The 14,740-nt window shown below is 41.4% G+C and overlaps 1 long non-coding RNA gene across 1 annotated transcript; it reads left to right on the forward strand.

Moving 5' to 3' along the window:
* Positions 1-13,484: 13,484 nt before the first annotated feature.
* On the forward strand, positions 13,485-14,537 carry LOC133621589 (uncharacterized). The gene is made up of 2 exons (XR_009817674.2): positions 13,485-14,001; positions 14,419-14,537. It is a non-coding gene; the product is annotated as an uncharacterized lncRNA (long non-coding RNA).
* Positions 14,538-14,740: the final 203 nt, after the last annotated feature.

Genomic DNA, 14,740 nt, shown 5'->3' on the forward strand with positions numbered 1-14,740 from the left:
CATCCTGACCAGATGCCCGAACCACCTCATCTGGCTCCTCTCGATGTGGAGGAGCAGCGGCTTTACTTTGAGCTCCCCCCGGATGACAGAGCTTCTCACCCTATCTCTAAGGGAGAGCCCCGACACCCGGCGTGATCTTGTCCTTTCGGTCATGACCCAAAGCTCATGACCATAGGTGAGGATGGGAACGTAGATCGACCGGTAAATCGAGAGCTTTGCCTTCCGGCTCAGCTCCTTCTTCACCACAACAGATCGATACAGCGTCCGCATTACTGAATAACTATAACTGAATAACTATATATATATATATATATATATATATATATATATATATATATATATGTATACACACACACACACACACACACACACACACACACACACATTCATGATTATAAAGTATCATGGAAACAATCGCTATTAAGATTTGGATGAGAATAATTAAAGTTTACACATCGCACCAATATGGAAAAAACATTTTAAACATTAATAATATTTTAATTTCGTTTTCATTGTAAATAGGCTCCAGCAGCACCGCGACTACGAGAGGGACAGGTGATAGAAAATGGATGGATGGACATTCCTTAAGGCAGGGGTGTCAAACTCAAATACAGAGTGGGCCAAAATTTAAAACTGAACAAAGCCGCGGGCTAAGGTTGAACAAATTAACCTTTTAATAGGGACCCAAAAAAGTTTTGCATTGAATATTGAACAAGCAAGGCTTGTATAACTTTATAGTGACATGCAAAATCGAGTTTCAAATAATAATAATAATAATTAAAAAATATCAATGGCATATCAAATACAATTTAAATAAAAATTGAATGCCTCTTTTCTATTTGCAGCTTTCTGAGGTAAATATCAACATTAACTTTTTCTGAGCTGACACCTTACCGTGGTAGAGGAGTTTGCGTGTCCCAATGATCCTAGGAGCTATGTTGTCCGGGGGTTTCTATGCCCCCTGGTAGGGTCTCCCAAGGCAAACTGGTCCTAGGTGAGGGATCAGACAAAGAGCAGCTCGAAGACCTCGATGAAGAACAAAAACAAAGGACCCAGATTTCCCTCGCCCGGACGCGGGTCACCGGGGCCCCCCTATGGAGCCAGGCCCGGAGGTGGGGCACGATGGCGAGCGCCTGGTGGCCGGGCCTGTCCCCATGGGGCTTGGCCGGGCACAGCCCGAAGAGGCAACGTGGGTCCCCCCTCCAATGGGCTCACCACCCATAGCAGGGGCCATAGAGGTCGGGTGCCGTGTGAGCTGGGCGGCAGCCGAGGGCAGGGCACTTGGCGGTCCGATCCTCGGCTACATAAGCTGGCTCTTGGGACGTGGAACGTCACTTCGCTGGGGGGGGAAGGAGCCTGAGCTAGTGCGTGAGGTGGAGAAGTTCCGGCTAGAGATAGTCGGACTCACTTCGACGCACAGCAAGGGCTCTGGAACCACTTCTCTTGAGAGGGGCTGGACTCTCTTCCACTCTGGCGTTGAGAGGCGACGGGCTGGGGTGGCAATTCTTGTTGCCCCTCGGCTCAAAGCCTACACGTTGGAGTTCAACCCGGTGGACGAGAGGGTAGCTTCCCTCCGCCTTCGGGTGGGGGGACGGGTCCTGACTGTTGTTTGCGTTTACGCGCCAAACGGCAGCTCAGAGTACCCACCCTTTTTGGATTCACTCGAGGGAGTACTGGAGAGTGCTCCCCCGGGTGATTCCCTTGTTCTACTGGGGGACTTCAACGCTCATGTTGGCAGCGACAGTGAAACCTGGAGAAGTGTGATTGGGAAGAATGGCCGCCCAGATCTGAACCCGAGTGGTGTTCTGTTATTGGACTTTTGTGCTCGTCACAGATTGTCGATAACAAACACCATGTTCAAACATAAGGGTGTCCATATGTGCACTTGGCACCAGGACACCCTAGGCCGCAGTTCCATGATCGACTTTGTAGTTGTGTCATCGGATTTGCGGTCTCATGTTTTCGACACTCGGGTGAAGAGAGGGGTGGAGCTTTCTACCGATCACCACCTGGTGGTGAGTTGGCTGCGATGGTGGGGGAGGATGCCGGACAGACCTGGCAGGCCCAAACGTATTGTGAGGGTTTGCTGGGAACGCCTGGCAGAGTCTCCTGTCAGAGAGAGTTTCAATTCCCACCTCCGGAAGAACTTTGAACATGTCACGAGGGAGGTGCTGGACATTGAGTCCGAGTGGACGATGTTCCGTACCTCTGTTGTCGAGGCGGCCGATTGGAGCTGTGGCCGCAAGGTAGTTGGTGCCTGTCGTGGCGGTAATCCTAGAACCCGTTGGTGGACGCCGGCGGTGAGGGATGCCGTCAGGCTGAAGAAGGAGTCCTATCGGGTTCTTTTGGCTCATGGGACTCCTGAGGCAGCAGACAGGTACCGACAGGCCAAGCGGTGTGCGGCTTCAGCGGTCGCGGAGGCAAAAACTCGGACATGGGAGGAGTTCGGGGAGGCCATGGAAAAAGACTTCCGGCAGGCTTCGAAGCAATTTTGGACCACCATCCGCCGCCTCAGGAAGGGGAAGCAGTGCAGTGTCAACACCGTGTATGGTGGGGATGGTGCTCTGCTGACCTCGACTGCGGATGTTGTGGATCGGTGGAGGGAATACTTCGAAGACCTCCTCAATCCTACCAGCACGTCTTCCTATGAGGAAGCAGGGCCTGGGGAATCTGTGGTGGGTTCTCCTATTTCTGGGTCTGAGGTTGCCGAGGTAGTTAAAAAGCTCCTCGGTGGCAAGGCCCCGGGGGTGGATGAGACCCGCCCGGAGTTCCTTAAGGCTCTGGATGTTGTGGGGCTGTCTTGGTTGACAAGACTCTGCAACATCGCGTGGACATCGGGGGCGGTACCTCTGGATTGGCAGACCGGGGTGGTGGTTCCTCTCTTTAAGAAGAGGAACCGGAGGGTGTGTTCCAACTATCGTGGGATCACACTCCTCAGCCTTCCCGGTAAGGTCTATTCAGGTGTACTGGAGAGGAGGCTACGCCGGATAGTCGAACCTCGGATTCAGGAGGAACAGTGTGGTTTTCGTCCTGGTCGTGGAACTGTGGACCAGCTCTATACTCTCGGCAGGGTCCTTGAGGGTGCATGAGAGTTTGCCCAACCAGTCTACATGTGCTTTGTGGACTTGGAGAAGGCATTCGACCGTGTACCCCGGGAAGTCCTGTGGGGAGTGCTCAGAGAGTATGGGGTATCGGACTGTCTTATTGTGGCAGTTCGCTCCTTATATAATCAGTGCCAGAGCTTGGTCCGCATTGCCGGCAGTAAGTCGGACACGTTTCCAGTGAGGGTTGGACTCCGCCAAGGCTGCCCTTTGTCACCGATTCTGTTCATAACCTTTTTGGACAGAATTTCTAGGCGCAGTCAGGGCGTTGAGGGGATCTGGTTTGGTGGCTGCAGGATTAGGTCTCTGCTATTTGCAGATGATGTGGTCCTGATGGATTCTTCTGGCCAAGATCTTCAGCTCTCGCTGGATCGGTTCGCAGCTGAGTGTGAAGCGACTGGGATGGGAATCAGCACCTCCAAGTCCGAGTCCATGGTTCTCTCCCGGAAAAGGGTGGGGTGCCATCTCCGGGTTGGGGAGGAGATCTTGCCCCAAGTGGAGGAGTTCAAGTACCTCGGAGTCTTGTTCACGAGTGGGGGAAGAGTGGATCGTGAGATCGACAGGCGGATCGGTGCGGCATCTTCAGTAATGCGTACGCTTTATCGATCCGTTGTGGTGAAGAAGGAGCTGAGCCGGAAGGCAAAGCTCTCGATTTACCGGTCGATCTACGTTCCCATCCTCACCTATGGTCATGAGCTTTGGGTCATGACCGAAAGGACAAGATCACGGGTACAAGCGGCCGAAATGAGTTTCCTCCGCCGAGTGGCGGGGCTCTCCCTTAGAGATAGGGTGAGAAGCTCTGTCATTCGGGGGGAGCTCAAAGTAAAGCCCCTGCTCCTCCACATCGAGAGGAGCCAGATGAGGTGGTTCGGGCATCTGGTCAGAATGCCACCCGAACGCCTCCCTAGGAAGGTGTTTCGGGCACGTCCGACCGGTAGGAGGCCACGGGGAAGACCCAGGACACGCTGGGAAGACTATCTCTCCCGGCTGGCCTGGGAACGCCTCGGGATCCCCCGGGAGGAGCTGGACGAAGTGGCTGGGGAGAGGGAAGTCTGGGCTTCCCTGCTTAAGCTGCCGCCCCCGCGACCCGACCTCGGATAAGCGGAAGAAGATGGATGGATGGATGGATGGCACAGGCTAATACATTTTAAAATAAACTAACAATGAATAAAACAACCATTCAGGACTTTAAACTGCTCAGTTTGCAACACACTGATCTAACCTGATGTGCCCAAGCCAGATACCTGCCATCTTTTCTTGGATGCTAGTTCATTAATGTGGGGGCTCAGGCTTTGAGCTGAGGCAACCTTCATTATCGAACGAAGGTGTTCATCAGTCATTATATCTCGTCTACCCGGACCACAGTCTTGGGGGCGTGCCTTAAATGCACTGTCTTTAACGTACTCTACGAGCTGTCGTCACGTCCGCTTTTCATCCATTCTAACGTCATTCAGACCTAGTCACAAGATATGTGCGGCTTCTGTACGCACACACGAGTGAATGCAACGCATACTTCATCAACAGCGATACAGGTAGTCATTCTTGTTTGGTGTGGATTCACAGTGTGGCGTATATTTCTAACAGTGTTAGAGTTTTTTTATTCGACACACTCAGTGTAACCTGTATCGCTGTTGATGAAGTATGCGTTGCATTCAATTGTGTGTGCGTGCAGAAGCCGCACATGTTATGTGACTGGGTCAGCACTCATTGGACTGTCTGAAAAGCAGGGAGGGGCGCTGAAGTTTGGAAGACTCCCGGGAGGGTTGGCAAGTATTAGAATTAGCGGTGTTACCGCGGCACCGCCGCAATATATAATCGGCGGGCCAGCTTTAGTGTTAATTTGATATCGCCTCAAGGGCCAAGAGAAACTACACGGCGGGCCACATTTGGCCCGCGGGCCATAGTTTGACACCCATGCCTTAAGGTGATGCCATATCCCATCCCATATTGAAAATGAGATCAAAAATTTGATGTTCCCCTGCGGATCACAGTTACAGAAAAAATATATAGGACTGCAGCTATCGATTATTTAAGTAATCAAGTAATCTATCAGTTTGTGTGTGCGATTAATCGAGTAAAGGAATAAAACATATCATAGCCTTAATACATATTTTAGGCAAATAGGTCAAATACATTTTAGAATATAATACGTTCATATCATAGAAAATATAAACTTAAATTCTACTAAGATTTAACTTCTTGTTTTTAACTTAATTTGGTCAAAGTGTTTGAGTAAGAGCACACAAATATGCAGCTCCCTCTTCGACCTTAAGGCCTGCCCGACTACTATCTGTTGTTTCGGAGACATCGATGTGTGTTTTGGTACGTCTAATCATTTGTATAAGGCAAAATAATCATGACTCTAAAGTGTAACCTCAGGCTGCCTTCAAAATTGTACAATGGTTAGATATTAGATATCAATACTTATAAATCCTGAAAAAAAATATAATTAGCTACACATCCATTTGACAAAAAATTCCCCAAATCAATGGATTGAATGACTGAAGCGTCTCCCTCTTCAGCATTTCTCTTTCCTTGGACTGGCCCTTTCCTTGTGAACACTCGTTGACCATGTACTCTTTGACCCATTAAACTTATCAGCTCTTTGGAAATTCTTTGGCGGGAGTGAGACATTCACTTGTGATCTGTTTTAATAAATGCTTGTGAATTCTTGTGTTTAACAAAAGAATGCGAGGAGAGTCTCACAATAAACAATTTTGTTCTGCTTGCCATAACTTTCATTATTTTTTTCGAATAAATGTACATTATCATCAACATTGAAATTTCACTTTTAACATGTGTGTATTAATAAGAATAATCTCCGCTGTTCACCACCACACAGATTATTATGAGGGGCCGTTAGGGACATTATTCAGAATTACCTCTTACATACACTATTGAAATGCTCTCACATAAACAACTGAAATCTTTTTCTTTTATACACACTACTGAAACACTCTTATAAACACTACTGAAATGCTCTCACATAAACAACTGAAATGTTTTTCTTTTATACACACTACTGAAACACTCTTATAAACACTACTGAAATGCTCTTACATACACTACTGAAATGCTCTCACATAAACAACTGAAATGTTTTTCTTTTATACACACTACTGAAACACTCTTATAAACACTACTGAAATGCTCTTACATACACTACTGAAATGCTCTTATAAATACTACTGAAACACTCTTATAAACACTACTGAAACACTCTTACATACACTACTGAAACACTCTTATAAACACTACTGAAACACTCTTATAAACACTACTGAAACACTCTTATAAACACTACTGAAACACTCTTATAAACACTACTGAAACACTCTTATAAACACTACTGAAACATTCTTACATACACTACTGAAACACTCTTATAAACACTACTGAAACATTCTTACATACACTACTGAAACACTTTTATAAACACTACTGAAACACTCTTACATACACTACTGAAACACTCTTATAAACACTACTGAAACACTCTTATAAACACTACTGAAATGTTTTTGTCTCACGCACACACACACACCTGGAATTATTTTTCACTAGTATGTATAAACGGATTTCACCTGTGTGTGTGTGTGCTTTTTACACGTCCGTGTGAGAGACAACAATTTCAGTAGTATGTGTGCAAAGATTTCAGTTATGTGTATGAGCGCATCTTACCTGTGTGTATGCGAGCATTTCACCAGTGTGTGTAAGAGCATCTTAGTAGTGTGTGTGAGCGATGTTGCATTCCGGTTCCGGTCACCAATAATCCCCGCCCCTTTTCAGACAAGTTTTTTTTTTTTTTTTTTAAAGCCAAGTTGTTGACAAAATGTCTGCCGACAAGTAGCTTAACCGAGGCGGGAGCTCCACTTCATAATTTGAGGGCTTCAGCGGAGAATATAAGAACACTTTCAATGCAACAAGGGTCGGGCTGGCGCCGTGTGTCGCCCCTGCAGGACGCGGCACCTGAGCGGCCACACAGGTGCAGCCTTTCTCCTCTCGACAGCCAAGCAGCCTGGAGCAAATGTTACCTTGCGAGTTTACGCTGCAGCATCATCAAGTGCAACGTTTCAGTTCATGGACATCGAAGCAAGAGGAGGAAAAGGTAATTAGACATTATTTATTTCTAAATGATTGTAGAATCACACGAAATGTAAGGCGACATGGCATTGTAGTGCGCTACAATGGTAACATGTCGAAATGTGAGTCACGTCGTGGTACGTCAGTAGCTAATCATATACTAATGATAATGGATTACAATTATTTAGCGTTTTTCTATCGACTAGATAAGGGGTCCCCAAACTACGGCCCGCGGGCCGGTTACGGCCCGCCAAAGTCCAACATCTGGTCCGCTGGAAAAAAAATAAGTTGTATTATTATTTTCAATCTGTCTTTTCTAATCCATTTTTTGGTGTCCCCTAGCCGCTCAGGCAAATCATATTGTCTAAAAATGCATTTCCCTGTATGACTTATACTGTCTTGGCTGTTTTCATGTGATCTGATTATTACATTCTTATTTCAGAGTCACCACACAGCTGCATGACCATTTCAACAAAGACGGGATAAACAACCTCTGGATTCATGGAACTTCTCTGCACACAAATATATTAATTGGAATATTCAATACATTTCAAATAAACATATTATATATCCTTTTTTTTGCTCAAAAAAGGTTCCTTATGCCTCATTGGCGTTGTTAGGCCTGTTTTAGGGGGGCTCAAGCCCCCCTAAAATATTCTTAAGCCCCCCTAAATCTTTTTTTTTTACAAATACATGCCGACATATTCATTATAAAGTGGCCCGAATATGAGTTTAAATAAATAATTATATAACCTATCATTATTCACTCAGTTTCCCCTCACTTCATAGCGTAAGGTAGAGAGCCCCTTTAGTGCGTCGGTATCCAATCCATTCCACTTGTTCATATAGAAAATGCCCACATCACTCAAAATCCAGTCCACATTTTCTTTGCGACCTTGCTTGCGGCATACATATATATATATATATATATATATATATATATATATATATATATATATATATATATATATATATATATATTAAGTCTTTCATATATATATATATATATATATATATATAAGAAAAACCCAGACACCATCTTTGTAGTCATTTTTCTCCTGCGTGGACTTCCGTCTTCCTTTATAATGAGTGAAGCTGCACGAAACCTTGTGTCTGCAATTGTAAATAATAATAATAATAATAATAATTGTAAATAGTTTAGTTTTAAGTTTTGTGTTTCTGGTAGAGTCTATATAAAGTAATATACATTAGCCTATTGTTAAAATAATGAAAAAAATATCATTAAATATATTTGTTTTATTGTATTGTATTTTCAGAGGGAGGAAAAACCAAGACATTTAATATAAAATGTAAAATTAATAAATACATAAAAAGAAAAAGAAAAACAATGGTTAAAAGCCATCGTCCCGGGGAGCATTTAATTTCGTCACGTGCATTTTTTTTACCGTCCCCGGGACTACGTTAATCTCAAGCCCTGGAAGTTACATTTTATTGTTTGCATTATTTGTTTCAGCATTGCACTTTGAAGATGGTCCCTCAACTCTTTGACAGCTTTGGCTCTTTTTCAGATCAGATAAGTCTTTCTTATTTACAGTATATATAAACCTTTCTCATTTCTATTCAGACTTCCATATATATTTAATTTCCTTAACGGCTTGCCATTATTTATATATATATATATTTATATGTATGTATATATATATATATATATATATATATATATATATATATATATATATATATATATTATATTTAAGCCAAATTATCCCGATCCAGATATTACTTTAATTCAAGTAACTAAGTAATATTTCCAGGGCTTGAATTTACAACCATTTTAGTCACATATGTGCCCAAAATGTAATCTGTGCAACTTCAAAATATTTGGGAACAAACAATTATTGTATTGTGAGCTAAAGTGGTGGCATTAGCCTCTATGTTGTGAATTAATAACATAAAGGCTAATGCCACCACTTTCATTGTGTTTCAGTGTATCTTGAAGGATCATGCAAGTAATTGTTTCTTGTTGATGCTGTAAACAAAATGTCACTGTGCAAAGCCATGTTTGTTGTTGTACTGAACACAGATTGAAAATAAACCGACTAAAATAATAATAATAACAATGAATTATTTATAAGTCTTTGTTAGCCGTTTGTGAAGTGTTGTGCTCGTGCGCTACGTTCGCTCGCATCCTGTGCATCTCCTGGGGGCTAAGCCCCCCCTGTCCTTAAAAGCTAGTGACGCCCCTGTTATGCCTTATTTATATACTTTTCAATGCTTCTTGTAGTCAGACAATAGATATTGTTTGTCTAAAATTATAGTTTAAGTTAATGTGTTAATATTTACACCTAGCCTAAATACAATAATCATAAGACAAAAAAATTGTGTAGCACAAACATTTGGGACAAGTTAGGGGAGATTTTGACAAAGCGTGTGTGATGGTGGGGGCTGGATGACATTACTCGTCAGAACATAAAATAACTTAAAAACCTCAACGGTAGAAACATAAATGTTTACAGCACAAACATATTGCAGTGTTATTTTGCTATTTGCAATAATAAAGTGGGCAACTTCATATATGTCTGTATAACAGGTTCCTTATTTATTTATTTTTTACAAAATGTTAATTTGCAGAATACACTGCACAAGAGAAGAAAACATTTTAACAAACCTTATATATCACATATTGTTCACTGAATACAGTGCAGAATTGAAGTGAAAATGTCTATTTCATAGTTGCCATCATTTTCAAGTGGGTTCACTTGTTGAAAAATGTTCATTGTTGTCTCATTAATGTTTCAATCTATGTCTGGAATTACACACCGACAAGTATTGAAAGCATATGAATAACATACCTGCCAACTACTCAGGTTTTCCCGTAATTAGTACGGTTTCCATCAACCTATTCCGGGTTACGGTTGCAGTGATAACAAATACGGTTTTTCATTAATTAAATTTTTTTTTTTTTTTTAAAGTTTTATTCACGAAATCGCGTATCAACAATGACAATCGACACTGCTTCCCGTAACTTCCTATCGAGCCATTCCGAATGCCATGCGCAAGGCTGTTTATAGCACCGCTGCCAAGCACGAGGCACCAGTTGCCATTGTTTCCAAACGAGCGAGCGATCATGGAATCAGCCGGAGAAAAATCGCAAACAAGTCTTAAACCGAAAAGAAAACTGCAGTCATTCCGTGAAGAATATTCAAAAGCCTATCCGGGAATAATTATCCGTTCCAAAAAGGGTGAAAACTACGCGAATTGCACCTTGTGCAGACAAGATTTTTCGATCGGACACGGAGGAATTAGCGATGTAAAAGACCACGTTGGGACAAAAAAACACAAGTCTAATGCCGTTGCTAGCGATACAAGTGGAAAACTTTCAACGTTTTTCGTCGCCCAAACAGATTCTTTGGATGTGATAAATGCCGAAGTTTTATTTATGATGCTATTGAATTACATTTTAATGAAGTAAACTTATCATAAAGTTACCATATCATTTTTGCAGTATGATCAATCTGATAGAATACATTTGGATTTTAGCCACAAAAAGGTAATGACACCAATGTTATCTATTGGAATTGTTTAGTACTGTTATACTGTTAAAAGTGTTCATACTATTTATGCTTTCAAGTCCAAGTTGAAGAAATCTTGTTAAATGTTGACAGCATAACTACCAAAATACAGAAGTATGTCCTTAATATTTTTGCAGTGCTATTTCTGTTGAAAAGTTAAAATGATTACATTAGAGATGTGATGTGCCACTTTTCAAGTGTCTGATGGCTTAAATTAATTTTCATTAATTTTTCATATTTTGAATTCTTTTGAAAGGCTTACAAAAAAACTACATTTGAATTGTAATTCCATGCTATTGACAGGATTATTAATTTTAATGAAGTTAGCTTACCATGTTTACAGTATGATAATTGTGATAGAAATGTTAATTTTAGGCACAGAACATTTTTTTACAATTGAACAAGGCAGTAGATTATACAAGCTTGGACAGAAAGTTAATAATGACACCAATTTTTTTTTTAATGGAATTGTTTAGTACTGTTTTACCATTTGTTTACTGTAAAAAGTGTTTATACTGTTTATACTTTCAATTAACAAATTGAAGTCTTGTGAAAGGTTGACAGGATAACTGGCATTAACTGTCAAAATAATCTCAAACTATTGAAGTTAGCTTACAGAATAAACATGTCAATCAACCCATATGATTTTTGCTGTAATATTTTTGTTTTGAAAAGTCACTGTGACTGATAGAAAAGTGATGGTTTTAGCAACATTTTAACCTGTCTGAATGCTAATAATCATTTTGCGTCAGGGGGCGAAGGAACCCCCCACCAGGACTTTGTCCTGGACCTACCGGGGCCTGCGGCCCCTGGACCCTGGCTACTAGGTTTTTCTGATTTAAAAAGTTGGCAGGTATGGAATAATAAGACATAAGGAACCTTTCTGAGCCAAAAAAGGTTGTTTTCAACACACTGTTGAAAATAATAATCACAGTGTTTCTATGTGAAATGTATTGAATATTCCAATTAATATATTTGTGTGCAGAGAAGTTCCATGAATCCAGGGGTTGTTTATTCTGTCCTTGTTGAAATGGTCATGCAGCTGTGTGGTGACTCTGAAATAAGAATGTAACAATCAGATCACATGAAAACAGCCAAGACAATATAAGTCATATAGGAAAATGCATTTTTGACGATATGATTAGCCTGAGCGGCTAGGGGACACCAAAAAATGGATTAGAAAAGACAGATTGAAAATAATAATGCAACTTTTTTTTTTTCAGCGGACCAGATGTTGGACTTTGGTGGACCGTAACCGGCCCGCGGGCCGTAGTTTGGGGACCCCTTATCTAGTCGATAGAAAAACGCTAAATAATTGTAATCCATTATCATTAGTATACGATTAGCTACTGACGTACCACGACGTGACTCACATTTCGACATGTTACCATTGTAGCGCACTACAATGCCATGTCGCCTTACATTTCGTGTGATTCAACAATCATTTAGAAATAAATAATGTCTAATTACCTTTTCCTCCTCTTGCTTCGATGTCCATGAACTGAAACGTTGCACTTGATGATGCTGCAGCGTAAACTCGCAAGGTAACATTTGCTCCAGGCTGCTTGGCTGTCGGGAGGAGAAAGGCTGCACCTGTGTGGCCGCTCAGGTGCCGCGTCCTGCAGGGGCGACACACGGCGCCAGCCCGACCCTTGTTGCACTGAAAGTGTTCTTATATTCTCCGCTGAAGCCCTCATATTATGAAGTGGAGCTCCCGCCTCGGTTAAGCTACTTGTCGGCAGACATTTTGTCAACAACTTGGCTTTAAAAAAAAAAAAAAAAAAAAAACTTGTCTGAAAAGGGGCGGGGATTATTGGTGACCGGAACCGGAATGCAACATCGCTCACACACACTACTAAGATGCTCTTACATACACAACTGAAATGCTCTCACATAAACAACTGAAATCTTTTTCTTTTATACACACTACTGAAACACTCTTATAAACACTACTGAAATGCTCTTACATACACAACTGAAATGCTCTCACATAAACAACTGAAATATTTTTCTTTTATACACACTACTGAAACACTCTTATAAACACTACTGAAATGCTCTTACATACACAACTGAAATGCTCTCACATAAACAACTGAAATCTTTTTCTTTTATACACACTACTGAAACACTCTTATAAACACTACTGAAATGCTCTTACATACACAACTGAAATGCTCTCACATAAACAACTGAAATCTTTTTCTTTTATACACACTACTGAAACACTCTTATAAACACTACTGAAACACTCTTATAAACACTACTGAAATGCTCTTACATACACTACTGAAACCCTCTTATAAACACTACTGAAACACTCTTATAAACACTACTGAAACACTCTTATAAACACTACTGAAATGCTCTTACATACACTACTGAAACACTCTTATAAACACTACTGAAACACTCTTATAAACACTACTGAAACACTCTTATAAACACTACTGAAATGCTCTTACATACACTACTGAAACACTCTTATAAACACTACTGAAACACTCTTATAAACACTACTGAAACACTCTTATAAACACTACTGAAACGCTCTTATAAACACTACTGAAACACTCTTACATAAACTACTGAACCACTCTTATAAACACTACTGAAACACTCTTACATACACTACTGAAACACTCTTATAAACACTACTGAAACACTCTTACATACACTACTGAAACACTCTTATAAACACTACTGAAACACTCTTATAAACACTACTGAAATGTTTTTGTCTCACGCACACACACGCACACACACCTGGAATTATTTTTCACTAGTATGTATAAACGGATTTCACCTGTGTGTGTGTGTGCTTTTTACACGTGCGTGTGAGAGACAACAATTTCAGTAGTATGTGTGCAAAGATTTCAGTTATGTGTATGAGCGCATCTTACCAGTGTGTATGCAAGCATCTACTAGTGTGTGTGAGCGATGTTGCATTCCGGTTCCGGTCACCAATAATCCCCGCCCCTTTTCAGACAGGGTTTTTTTTTTTTTTTTAAAGCCAAGTTGTTGACAAAATGTCTGCGGACAAGTAGCTTAACCGAGGTGGGAGCTCCACTTCATAATTTGAGGGCTTCAGCGGAGAATATAAGAACACTTTCAATGCAACAAGGGTCGCCCCTGCAGGACGCGGCACCTGAGCGGCCACACAGGTGTCTTTCTTCTCCCGACAGCCAAGCAGCCTGGAGCAAATGTTACCTTGCGAGTTTACACTGCAGCATCATCAAGTGCAACGTTTCAGTTCATGGACATCGAAGCAAGAGGAGGAAAAGGTGATTAGACATTATTTATTTCTAAATGATTGTAGAATCACACGAAATGTAAGGCGACATGACATTGTAGTGAGCTACAATGGTAACATGTCGAAATGTGAGTCACGTCGTGGTACGTCAGTAGCTGATCAAATACTAATGATAATGGATTACATTTATTTAGCGCTTTTCTATCGACTTGATAAGGGGTCCCCAAACTACGGCCCGCGGGCCGGTTACTGCTTGCCAAAGTCCAACATCCGGTTCGCTGGAGAAAAAAAATGTTGTATTATTATTTTCAATCTGTCTTTTCTAATCCATATTTTGGTGTCCCCTAGCCGCTCAGGCTAATCATATTGTCTAAAAATGCATTTCCCTGTATGACTTATATCGTCTTAGCTGTTTTCATGTGATCTGATTGTTACATTCTTATTTCAGAGTCACCACGCAGCTGCATGACCATTTCAACAAAGACGGAATAAACAACCTCTGGATTCATGGAACTTCTCTGCACACAAATATATTAATTGGAATATTCAATAAATTTCACATAGAAACATTGTGATTATTATTTTCAACAGTGTGTTGAAAACAACCTTTTTTGGCTCAGAAAGGTTCCTTATGTCTTATTATTCATATGCTTTCAATACTTGTCGGTGTGTAATTCCAGACATAGATGTAAACATTAATGAGACAACAATGAACATTTTTCAACAAGTGAACCCACTTGAAAATGATGGCAACTATGGAATAGACATTT

The sequence above is a fragment of the Nerophis lumbriciformis genome, linkage group LG01, assembly GCF_033978685.3.
Source record: "Nerophis lumbriciformis linkage group LG01, RoL_Nlum_v2.1, whole genome shotgun sequence".
NCBI classification, from domain to species: Eukaryota; Metazoa; Chordata; class Actinopteri; order Syngnathiformes; family Syngnathidae; genus Nerophis; species Nerophis lumbriciformis.